The following is a 12,416-nucleotide window of genomic DNA, read 5'->3' as shown; positions in this document are numbered from 1 at the left end:
CTGTTGGCTGATGTTTATTGACAGATTGTCACACTCTACAGCCAATGGTATCCTTAACAGCGTGCTCGCCTGACCAGTGCAGTGACCCACACAGGGCGGGATCTCAACACGGAGCAGCGCTAAAGTTTAGCTGCTTAGCTATCAAGGACTCGTCGCACTGCTACGTTATCAGTTGAGTTTAGTCAGCACATGAGAACTCGTCTGACACAGAGAGTCTGCTGTTGTGTGCTACATGTGTGAAACAACAACTATAGTCTGGACTTTGTCTGCAGTGTATCTGTGTAAACGACTTCATTCAACGTCTCTCCCTCCCCTCTGGCACCGTGAGTTACCATGGTTACAGGAGCGCCCTGAAACTTTATAATGATGATCAATTAGAAGTTTTTGGGTTGTTTGACTGTACAGAATCATGAATGTTGCCTGATTGTAGCTCAATACTGAAATATTGTATTATAACGTATTGAACAAAGCCTCAGAGCTTATTTGATTATTAACAGTATGTTAGTGATGACAGAAAGGTGATAACTCGCCATCAAACTGACAAGGCTGCTAAAGTTGCTGCTTGTATGATGTATTTTCCTGGTAAACGATAAGAGGCTCACTTTAAACAATATTATTAATGATAATAATTAATGATAATGATGATGAGAAGAAGAAGAAGTAGAAAAACAGCGTACTGAAAAGTTCTGTAGATGGTTGATGATTTGAAAGAGTAAAACGTGAGAGAAGCTTGGCAAAAAAAAGGCACAGATTGATTTCATAGATTGAAAATTACATTGAAAAGACAAAAAACATTTTAAGTGTGAATAGAACAGCTGTTCAGATCATCCTCCTGTAAAACACTGTTGGTCAAATATTTAAACTTGATGTCTGCATTAGAGAACATGGTGTGGGGTGAGGCTGTAAATCTTATCTTTAGTTTTTTAGCATGTATCAAGTAAAACGCCCTGTAACATGGAGGGGGGCGTAAAAATCAACCAACTGAGGAGGAGATGGAGGAAGAACTGATTGTGCTTGAGTAATGCAGCACTGTTTGCACTTTTGATTTATGTATTTGCACTTTTGACCTCAGTACTGCGGTATTAAAATAAATGTTATTAAATAAAAAAAATTTTTCATTATTATGGGCATCGATTCCTTGGCCAGTGGTTACAATCAAATCAAATCAAATCAAATTTTATTTGTATAGCCCAAATTCACAAATCACAGTTTGCCTCAGAGGGCTTTACAATCTGTACAGAGACGACACCCTCTGTCCTTCGACCCTCGATTCGAGTGAGGAAAAACTTGCCCCCCAAAAAAAGCCCTTTTAACGGGGGGAAAAAAATGCGGAAGAAACCTCAGGAAGAGCCACAGAGGAGGGATCCCTCTCCCAGGACGGACAGACGTGCAATAGATGTCGCATGTACAGAGCAGATCAACAAGATCACAATGTATACAATTGTAATGGATGGTTGACAGGAATGAAAGTACATAAAGAGGTATTACAGCAATAATAATGAAATGCACATGGAAATGTAATTACTAGTGATAACAGTAGCAGTGGTTAACGGTAAGGATAGTATGTAGTAATGCATTACAATAATAGTAGTGGAACGTATGTAACAGAGATATGACTAATATTAGCAACAGTAGTGGTGGGTGTCAGGCAGGGCCATGGCAGTAGGTGCATCCACGATCAGGCAGGGCCATGGCAGTAGGCGCATCCATGATCAGGCAGGGCCATAGCAGTAGGCGCATCCACGATCCACGACCCGGGCGCGGCCAGGATCCATGGGAGCCTGTAGGACTAGAAAGCACAAGGACTCCGGGGAAGAAGTGAAGTCAGTGACATGCAGAGATGGGCCATGTATACAGGCATAATGTATACAGATGGAGAGGAGAGGAGGAGAGAGAAGCTCAGTGTGTCATTTGTCCCCCGGACTGGGCCTATAGCAGCATAACTAAGAGCTGGTCCAAGACAGGCCTGGGCCAGCCCTAACTATAAGCTCTATCGAAAAGGAAGGTCTTAAGTCTACTCTTAAAGGTAGAGAGGGTGTCCGCCTCCCGGACCAAAACGGGAAGATGGTTCCACAGAAGAGGAGCTTGATAACTGAAGGCTCTGGCTCCCATTCTGCTTTTGGAGACTTTAGGAACTACAAGTAATCCTGCGTTCTGGGAGCGTAATGCTCTAGTTGGGTGATAGGGTAGTAAGAGCTCCTGGAGATATGATGGTGCCTGACCATTAACAGCTTTGTAAGTGAGGAGAAGGATTTTAAACTCTATTCTTGATTTTACAGGGAGCCAGTGCAGAGAGGCCAATACAGGAGTAATATGATCTCTTTTCTTAGTTCCTGTCAGTACACGTGCTGCAGCATTCTGGACCAGCTGGAGACTCTTTAGAGACTTGTTAGGGCAGCCTGATAATAGAGAAATACAATAGTCCAGCCTGGAAGTAACAAATGCATGGACTAGCTTTTCTGCGTCTTTTTGAGACAGGATGGGCCTGATTTTTGCAATGTTACGTAGATGAAAAAATGCAGACCTTGAAATTTGTTTTATGTGGGAGTTGAAGGACATATCTTGATCAAAGATAACTCCCAGATTCCTGACGGTGGTGCTGGAGGCCAAGTCAATGCCATCCAAACTAGCCATGTCATTACATAATGCATCTCTAAGGTGTTTCGGACCAAGTACTATAACTTCGGTTTTATCTGAGTTTAACAGCAGAAAATTGCAGGTCATCCAGGTCTTAATGTCCTTGAGACATGCATGGAGTTTAGTAAGCTGATTAGTTTCATCTGGCTTTATTGATAGGTATAACTGGGTATCATCTGCGTAACAATGAAAGTTTATGGAGTGTTTCCGAATTATATTTCCTAGAGGGAGCATACATAAGGTGAAAAGTATGGGTCCAAGCACGGAGCCTTGAGGAACACCATGACTAACCTTGGTATACAGGGATGACTCATCATTAACATGTACAAACTGAAATTGATCCGATAAATAGGACTCAAACCAGTGTAATGCTGGTCCTTTAATGCCAATTAAGTGTTCCAGTCTCTGTAGTAGAATGTGATGATCAATGGTATCAAATGCAGCACTAAGATCTAGTAAGACCAGGACAGAGACAAGTCCTTTGTCAGAAGCGATTAGGAGGTCATTTGTAACTTTCACCAGTGCCGTCTCTGTGCTATGATGTGCTCTAAAACCTGATTGAAAATCCTCATATAAACTATTGTTATGAAGAAAGTCACATAGCTGGTTGGTGACTGCTTTCTCAAGGATCTTGGAGAGGAAAGGGAGGTTGGATATAGGTCTATAGATGGCTAAAGCTTCTGGATCAAGATTAGGCTTTTTAAGGAGTGGTCTAATTACAGCTAGTTTAAAGGACTGTGGTACGTATCCTGTTAATAGAGACAGGTTGATCATTTCTAGTAGAGATGTGCTAATTAAAGGTAAAGTTTCTTTCAGCAACCTAGTTGGGATGGGGTCTAGGAGACAAGTTGTTGGTCTAGATGAAGAAATCATCTAAGTTAGTTGGTGGAGGTCAATGGGAGCGAAGCAGTCTAAATATAAGTCAGAATTCACAACTGTTTCTGAGGTTCCTGTGTTTAAAGATACAATAGTGCCAGTTGAGGGCAAGCAATGATGGATTTTGTCTCTAATAGTTAAAATTTTATCATTAAAGAAGCTCATGAAGTCATTACTACTGAGCATTGTAGGAATACATGGCTCAGTAGAGCTGTGACTTTCTGTCAGCCTGGCTACAGTGCTGAAAAGAAACCTGTAGTTGTTTTTATTTTCCTCTATTAATGACGAGTGATAGTTTGCTCTGGCATTGCGGAGAGCCTTCCTATATATTTTAAGGCTATCTTTCCAGGCTAAGCGGGATTCTTCCAAATTGGTGGAACGCCATTTCCTTTCAAATTTCCGTGATGTTTGCTTCAATTTGCGGGTATCTGAGTTATACCAGGGTGCTAACCTCCTGTGCTTTATAGGTTTCTTTTTCAGATGGGCAATAGAGTCCAGTGTTGTTCGCAATGAGCCTGCAGTGCTATCAACAAGATGATCAATTTGTGTTATATGTTATATTAAGACATGGCATTGAATTTAGTGCCAGCGGTATAATTTCCTTAAATTTAGCTACAGCACTATCAGATAGACATCTAGTGAAGGAGTTTTTGCCTAATGGTGTGTAGTCCAGTAATAGAACTTCAAAAGTTATTAAGTGATGGTCTGATAAAAGAGGATTCTGTGGAGAAACTGTTTGATTTTCAATCTCGATACCATAAGCTAGAACAAGGTCAAGGGTGTGGTCAAAACAGTGAGTTGGTTTATGTACACACTGAGAGAAGCCAATAGAGTCTAATAATGTGATAAATGCAGTACTAAGGCTATCATTAACGACATCCACATGAATATTAAAATCACCTACAATAATTACTTTATCTGATTTGAGGACTAGACTTGGTAAAAACTCAGAGAATTCAGATAAAAATTCTGAGTAAGGACCAGGTGCTCGATACACTACAACAAATAGAACTGGCTGTAAAGTTTTCCACGTTGGATGTGAAAGACTAAGAACAAGGCTTTCAAATGAGTTATAATTTAATTTAGGTTCAGGATTGATAGACAGACTTAAGTCATAAATAGCTGCAACACCACCTCCTCGGCCGGAGCCTCGAGGAATGTGAGTATTAATATGACTAGGGGGAGTGGATTCATTCAGGCTGACATATTCTTCAGGATGCAGCCAGGTTTCAGTAAGACAGAATAAATCAATATTACAATCTGAAATTAAGTCATTTACTAATACAGCTTTCGATGACAGGGATCTGATGTTTAGGAGTCCGCATTTAATCCTCTTGTCTTGTTTTGAAATTGCAGAGTTGCTGTTAATTTTTATTAGATTTTCATGCACAACTCCTCTTCTGCGGACTTTTGATTTGATTAATTTAATTAATTTAGGTGGTCGGGGGGCAGACACAGTCTCAATAAAGTTTTGGGTGTGCAACTGATCTAATGTAAGCTCAGAGAAGCGTGTAAGACTGCAGCTCTGCCTCCTGGTCTCAACTCTGGGTTGTCAGGCTGGTTGTTGGCTAATAAAATGGGTTAAATTTCTAGAGATGAGAGCCGCTCCGTCCAAAGTGGGATGGATGCCGTCTCTCCTAATCAGACCAGGTTTTCCCCAGAAAGTCCGCCAATTATCAACAAAGCCCACATCGTTTGCTGGACACCACCTCGACAGCCAGCGGTTGAATGATGACATGCGGCTAAACATGTCATCACTGGTTAGATTTGGCAGGGGCCCAGAGAAAACAATGGTGGGGCCAGTGATCTTCAAAAGCCCGGAGGGCCAGTGGCAAATTTCCCTTATTGTCTACCCCTGCCATAAGAGAAGACGTGGTGGAAAGCTCACGCGCTGTATTTAGACTCCAAACATTATCGACTGTTGACTGGGAGGCAGTCTGGGCGCAGGCGCAGTATCCGAGAGATCCAGAGTAGTCAGCTGCTGCTGCTGCTGCTGCTGTTGTTGTTGTTGTTGTTGTTGTTGTTGTTGTTGTTACGTCTAGTGGTGTGTTAAGGTCCAGGTTTAGATGGCAGGTTAGAGAAGTGAGGCTGTGACAACATCGTTTCACTAAAGATTCGTTGTGGGATTCAACACAAAAACTCTGGGTCAACATTTTGAGATTTACCCACTCTGGGACCTGTTTCCAAAAAATGGCCCCCCTTAAACCTGAACTTTATTTAAAAAAGAGGGAGGTGAATGGTTGGGCAAAGTAGTGTACAACAGCAAGGATTCATTCCCAAAAAGAACAGATGAAAAGTTCAGCCAGCTGGCCTACTCAGCAAAACATCAGAATGGAGAGACACCATTGATAAGAGCAGGCATCCCATGTGTCACCTCATTTGTACTTGATTATATGCACCTTGTTTGTCTTGGAGTAGTGAGACGCATCCTTTATTACTTGTGTCGAACCCCCAACCCTCGCAGGCTCCGTCCAGGACAGAGAGCTGAACTCTCCAATAGACTTGTTGGATTGAGGAATGCAATGGTCAGTGAACTGGCAAGGAAGCCCAGATCCCTTCATGAGCTGGACAGATGGAAAGCCACAGAGTTCAGACAGTTTTTACTATACACCGGACCTGTGGTACTCTGTGGGATTGTGGGCCCAGACTTGTACCACCACTTCCTCTGTCTTTCAGTTGGAATGTCAGTCCTTCTCACTACAGATCATGAGAGACGAAAACAGTTACTGCCATATGCAGCTGAGCTCCTAAATCATTTTGTGAACAACTGCACTGAGATCTACGGAAACAAATTCACTGTCTACAATGTGCATGCAGTAAAACACCTCCATGAAGATGTTGCACATTTTGATTGCTCCTTGAACGATGTGAGAGCCATCTTCAAACAATCAAGAAGCTTGTGAAGACCAGCCACAACCCTTTGGTGCAAGTGGCAAAACGTATGGCAGAGAGGGCATGTTCACAAAAAAGTGAGATGCAGAAGCAAAGGCCACTGCCCTTCGTGTCAGTAAAGTTGAAGGACAGCTGTTTTCTGCTCCAGGATGACAGTGTAGCATTTGTTACAGAGAAAAGACCTGATGGCAAATTGGTTTGCAGCGTGATCTCTGATCGACGAACCTCCAGCCTCTTTGAGAAGCCTTGCCAGTCAAAACTCCTCCACATTGCTTTTGTTGCCAATATCCACAGCATGGCTAAAACACAGCTGCTACAAATTCAGGACTTGAAAAGGAAAGCTCTTTGTCTACCACACAGTGGAGGCTATGCCATTTTCCCTTTGTTACATTAAATTGAATGAATCCTGGACTGTTAGTGCGGCGTGAAGAGACGTGGATTATTATTATTTTAGATATTTTTTGGGGGGCTTTTTCCCTTTACTTGATAGGATAGTTGAGAGAGACAGGAAATCGGGAGGCAGAGAGAGGAGGAATTACATGCTGCAAAGAGCCTCCAGATTCGGGATTCGAACCAGCCCCTGCTGCAGCAAGCAGTGTTGCCTCTGCATCTGGGGTACTGCTTAACCCAGAGCTGTACGGCACCCTTAGAAATGTGTATTTATTTGCACTTGAGTTGGCCATGCTTAAGTCTATGATAATAAACAGCAATTTATAAATTTTTCAGACAATGGTGTATGCCAGAGTTGTGTGGATTGAGAAGGATAACAAGCACTTTGAAGGTGTTGTCCCAAAAAACTGGGTACAAGAAGAAAAAAACGTTGTGCGGTGGCCCAAGCACCATGTGCATTCAGCCCATAAAAAGAGGATGGACCCAGAGGATGACTGGGATGCTTTCCCTCTGGTGAAAATAAAGATGACGTCAGGTATGTCATTTTTATATTTTTATGCTTTGAAGAAATGAAGCAGACAATTCCACGTTTGTTTTGGCATTTGACAAGTCATTAAGAGTTTTAAGAGTCTTAATGTGAATCTGTTTTGACACCTTTTCTAGAAAATGAGAAAGAGTGTGAAGCTTACGACTACACTTCAACAACACCCAAACTGATACTGAGACCACCACTGCCGTGCCACAAGTAACCACCAAGAGGCTTGTGAAGAAAAGAAAATATAATGATTATATTGAAGGTAAGTGAATAAATGCTCCCACCTTTAAAAATGGTACTACTATGATTTCAGGACAATTCATGTCAGAAGATGATGTGCCATCAGCAAAGCAATCAAGTGAGTATGAATACATTGCTTGACTCTATTACAAAAAAGATTTTTTGAAAGGCTTTTTCAAATATACAGTTTTTTACAACATAATTTGTACACCATGATGTATGAATCTTTTTCTGTATTATACCTAGGTAAAAATTCCAGTCTGGAGGCATATCCAAAGCCACCAGAAATAAAGAAGAAGACTCATGCCACTATTGATGATGCCACTGATGGAGGTAAGTTGAGTGGGCTATCTTAATAGGCCAGGGTTCAACAGAAGTGTGTCAAACTATTATCAATGATATTGTTGGGATGGATGACAGATAATTTTATATTGCTGTGTAAATAATCACACTGCACACATATTACTTGAATTCAAAGCTTGGATACAAGTGAAGTTATCTGAATTGGTGTCAAATATAAGTTTCATACATGGTATTTGAAATTTGATTACAGGATCCTCCATGGACGAGTTGGCAGATCCATGCTCAGGTGACAATGGAGCTGAAAATCCTAGTACTCATGGTAAGGTATGTTGTATAGCAATCATTTAACACCCTCCATTCCAGTGTCACTGTCCTTTGTTGGTTCATCTGTTGTCCAAGCCCTGTTGGGGTCACCTGTGTGTTGTGAGTCCTTATTATTATTTTTTTAATATATATATGTATACTTCATCTCCCAGACATGGTAAGATGATGATACAGACTTGTATATAGATTATTCATTAAGTGTGTTATGATTTTATTTAATGTAAGCATATGTTTTCAGTAGGACTGGGACAATATGCTTTTCTCCCGATTTGATTCTTTTACGATTGTTTTGGGTGTCAATTCGATTTAAATTGCGATTCTTCGATATTGCCGATTTTTGCGATTTTTAACACCATGATGTTTTTTTTTCCGCAAACGGATGTTACTAGATAGTCGAAAGTCGATAGTCTCCTGAGCAGTATAACAATCAGAATGCAATAGCCTAAGTATTCAATAAAGAAAAACGAACATTGAAATTTTCTAAATATTTCTCATCAAAACAATGAAAAACTGTATAACTATATAATCTGGAAAAAAAAAATTGATTTTTGAATAAAAAAATCGATTTAAAAATCGTAAAACAAAAAATCACGATACTTGGGTGAATCGATTTTTTTCTCCCACCCCTAGTTTTCAGTAAACAGTCTATGCATATATAACATGCAGCATGTTTCTGTCTTCATGTCCCACATGTGCTCCTGTTGGTGTTATATACAGTAGGACACGGAGGGTACTCCTCTTCTTTATCACCTGTGATACCATTTCTTGAAACTTCAACTCCCAGACAAGGTAATATAATCAATTTCTTAAAAATAATTAGCAATTGCCATACATAGTGTAAACACCTAATGTGTTGCTATTGTGGGAATATTGTCCAATAACAAGTGGCAGCCAATGTGATCTGAGCATTCTAAACATGTTCCTGTCTTCCTGTCACATGTGTTCCCTGGGTGTTACAGGGAAATCCAGATCAAGAAATTATAGCTGCTGCGCAGCGATGGGTCGGGTCCGGGCTATTTTTGGCAATTCTGAGCAACAAGCAGGAGAATAGGAAGGCAAGACAGTTGACAACAATGTTCATTTTGAACCACTTGAGGCTTGAACCCACAACTTCTGGAACCAAAGACTGTCATCTATCGCTATGAGCTAATTGGCAAGTGGCAATATAACAGTGGCTTCACAAATTGAGTAAGCCATTCACTGTTGTGCAGGCAGATTTGAAACCACTGTAAAAAATTCAGTTATCAAGACAAAATTTTGAAAATACACATTTTGCAGCATGGAGTGTCCTGGCAGCTTAGCTGCCCGGACCCTAAAGAGCGCTCCAAGTCCCGTCACGAGAGTGATTCATCTGCCACCAGAGGACATCCAAGATCTGGACAAGGTAAGATTGATCAGTTATAATCTCAACATAACACAAGGAAGATCTATGTGTGGGCATATTATTATCAACCCTATTAACAAACAGTGCAATATTATCTCACCTGAATTTGTTATTACTCTCTGAACAAATGTAGAACTGCCTCAGACACCAAGGACCCCTTTGGATCCATTTCCAATGTCCATGGCCAGTAAGTAATTTGTCTGTAATTGTGCTATAGTAGATATACATGAAGTTACTGTCTGTGTATTTAGCTGCATACTGTAGGTCGAGACCAGTGTTTCCGCTACGTTCATTTAGCAGTGGCGGGCCGCCATTCCTTAATCCTCGCCACCGCTCCTTCAAATTTATTTTCTGTCATTTTTATTGTCGCAAATACACCACCGCGGCATGTCTCAACCGTCAGCAGAGTGCTGCTGGGTTGGGTACTCGCGAGTACTAAGGTAAACAACAGACAACTATCTCATGGTTTCTGTTACATGTAATTGATCATGGCACCGACTTTGCAAAATAAAAGCATCAATAAGGAAGCAGGTTATTACAGCCCATACGTTTAACACCATATGTCCGCCACATCTTAATAAAATCCTAGCGGAAACACTGGAGACAACTTAAAAGTTAATATGCACAAAAGAATCCATTTGTATTATTTTGTACTGATCAGTTTAGTTTTAGTTATAATTAGTTATTTGATCATATAAAAGCAGTGTGTCACAGCATTATTGACAACTGTAACAGCTGCTCTCAAACCTCTGCCAGATGTTATTTTGATATTTTGACATCACTTTTACAATGTTAGTAGGCGGAGGCATGTTGTCCAGTCTTGATACAGCGTGTTTGAACAAACTGCTAATGCTCACTGTGTTCTTAAAGTGACAGACATGAGGTGTGGAGTGATTGAATTGCAGGCTTCATGGATGTTTGTGTTAAAATTAAAATAAATGCATTTTACAAAGTTGAGGATAAAGTTATTCTCAAATGGAATTAACATTCTTTTCAAATGTCATTCTACTATTTTAGAGTTCCAGAAATGTGTCCTTAAAAAGTTGGTGGAGATAATGCAGGAGGTTAAACGAATTGGGGGGGCTGACCCCATTGTGTCAACCTACCACATCACAAGGATGGACAGTATGGAAGAGGTAGACGCCATGGAGGACAAAATAAAAAACGGCGACAAAAGACAAGTTCTGGTAAAATAACATTTTAAGATGTTTGACATCATGTGTGGTAGACCAGAGGTAGGCAACCATGTCTTTTTGATCTACTACTAGATCTGAATAGATCTCTGGATGATCTGAAAAACCCAGACAAGGACATCTGTCTTAAATTTCAAAACCAATTAGTTGCCATATTTAATAATAATTACTTGATGCTGCCAGGATGACCTATCATTATCAAACAAATGCAGCACATAGCTTGTCTTTATTTAAAAGAAGGATGTTAAAATATCGACCATACGATGTCTCCATTATCACCTGTAATTACTCAGCCTTAGTAGTTGTGGTGATTTTCACTCTTGTCTGCTCTGCTTGCAATAATAGATCTGTACAGCTTCAGAAAAGGGCGCGGTAGATCCCCAAAAGGTTGTCCACCACTCTCCCTGCTGGTGCAACCCACTTCCAGTCATTATACTAAATTTTATAAATTCTGGCATGCAAGGTACTGTAAATGTATTAATATATTGAAAACATATTTACTCCTTTTCCCTGTAGATTACCCAGTTGAGCAAAGTGGGTGGCAAAAACACCAGAGATTGCACCACGAAGATCATGGACAGGTATTGTTGGGTATATAAAAACAAACCACACATTCGAATCACAAGCAGTCATTTTTTCAGTTCAGATTCTGACAGTGATGCCTGTTGCATGACTCCTCGTGTCCTTGTCACCTCTGCTCATTTTTGCTGTCATGTACAACTCTATATCTCCTTCCGCCCTTATCTCTCTCTGCACTTCTTTTTTCCTCCCTGTCTCCATCTCCCTCCCCCAATATATCTATCCCTTCTCTCTCTACCTCGTTCCATCCATTTCTCCTTCACCATCTCTCTCCTCCCTTAAAAAATAGACTAACTGTAGACACCTCATATGCTCATCTTTCAGATTGATGACCAACAATATCATGGCCATGTTTAATATGAAGGGCCAAGGGACCAAGAGGGCCTTCAAGCCAACACAGCTGTACCACGTTGTAATTGGTATGCACAAATTATATTTTTAGGTTGACCTTTCTGTCAGTAAAGTTGTGATTTTGACTGGCCATGAGCTCCATGAACAGTTTAGTGCACAACTCAAATAAATGGCAAACACTTGCCAGCAATTGCTGGGCTGAGCGTTCAGTACAGTGGTTTGGGAAAACTAAACAGATAAGATTATATACTGTCACAGGTTTCCCACGCATCCTGGAAAACATGGTAAATCTGGGAAATGGAAACACATGGAAAATTTAAAAAACAGTTAAATGTCCTGGAAAAGCTTGATTTGCCCTATTTTTTTTATCCTTCCTTTGCCTCTGTATGCAAACAGGTTAGAAGGTTTGCACATGCATATCTGTTGTCATGCTGTCTTGGTGGGTAACATTGACTACATTTACAGTCAGTATTCGGGTTAAGGTCAATATTCCGGTTTCTGAAAAATTTTGAATAACCCGTTGATACCCACATAATATTCAAGAGGTAATATTTTTCTTCCTTGCTCCAAAAGTGTGGTTTGGGTTTTGTCATGTTTACAACAAGTAGTTCCTGGACTCAAAAGTCTAAGATTCCTTGTGAATAGAGCATGCACACAACACAAATTAATATTCCTTTCCATGGGGATATCCCGATTGGCGTATACATGACCA

At 40.6% G+C, this 12,416-nt stretch overlaps 3 long non-coding RNA genes across 3 annotated transcripts; all 3 read left to right on the top strand.

The window, feature by feature from the left end:
- The first annotated feature begins 7,135 nt into the window (after nt 1-7,135).
- On the top strand, nt 7,136-8,193 carry LOC311268675. Its single transcript, XR_014623996.1, has 5 exons — nt 7,136-7,330; nt 7,459-7,592; nt 7,644-7,688; nt 7,817-7,903; nt 8,124-8,193. It is a non-coding gene; the product is annotated as an uncharacterized lncRNA (long non-coding RNA).
- A 141-nt stretch (nt 8,194-8,334) lies between these two features.
- LOC311268000 lies at nt 8,335-9,174 on the top strand. The gene is made up of 3 exons (XR_014623902.1): nt 8,335-8,354; nt 8,915-8,986; nt 9,157-9,174. It is a non-coding gene; the product is annotated as an uncharacterized lncRNA (long non-coding RNA).
- Nucleotides 9,175-9,513: 339 nt separating this feature from the next.
- On the top strand, nt 9,514-10,742 carry LOC311267527. Its single transcript, XR_014623847.1, has 3 exons — nt 9,514-9,581; nt 9,715-9,768; nt 10,599-10,742. It is a non-coding gene; the product is annotated as an uncharacterized lncRNA (long non-coding RNA).
- The last annotated feature ends 1,674 nt before the right edge of the window (nt 10,743-12,416 follow it).

The sequence above is a fragment of the Pagrus pagrus genome, assembly GCF_965226575.1.
Source record: "Pagrus pagrus genome assembly, chromosome: 13".
Lineage (NCBI taxonomy): Eukaryota > Metazoa > Chordata > Actinopteri > Spariformes > Sparidae > Pagrus > Pagrus pagrus.
The sequence above is the reverse complement of the archived record's forward strand: the minus strand, read 5'-3'. Positions and strand labels throughout refer to the sequence as shown.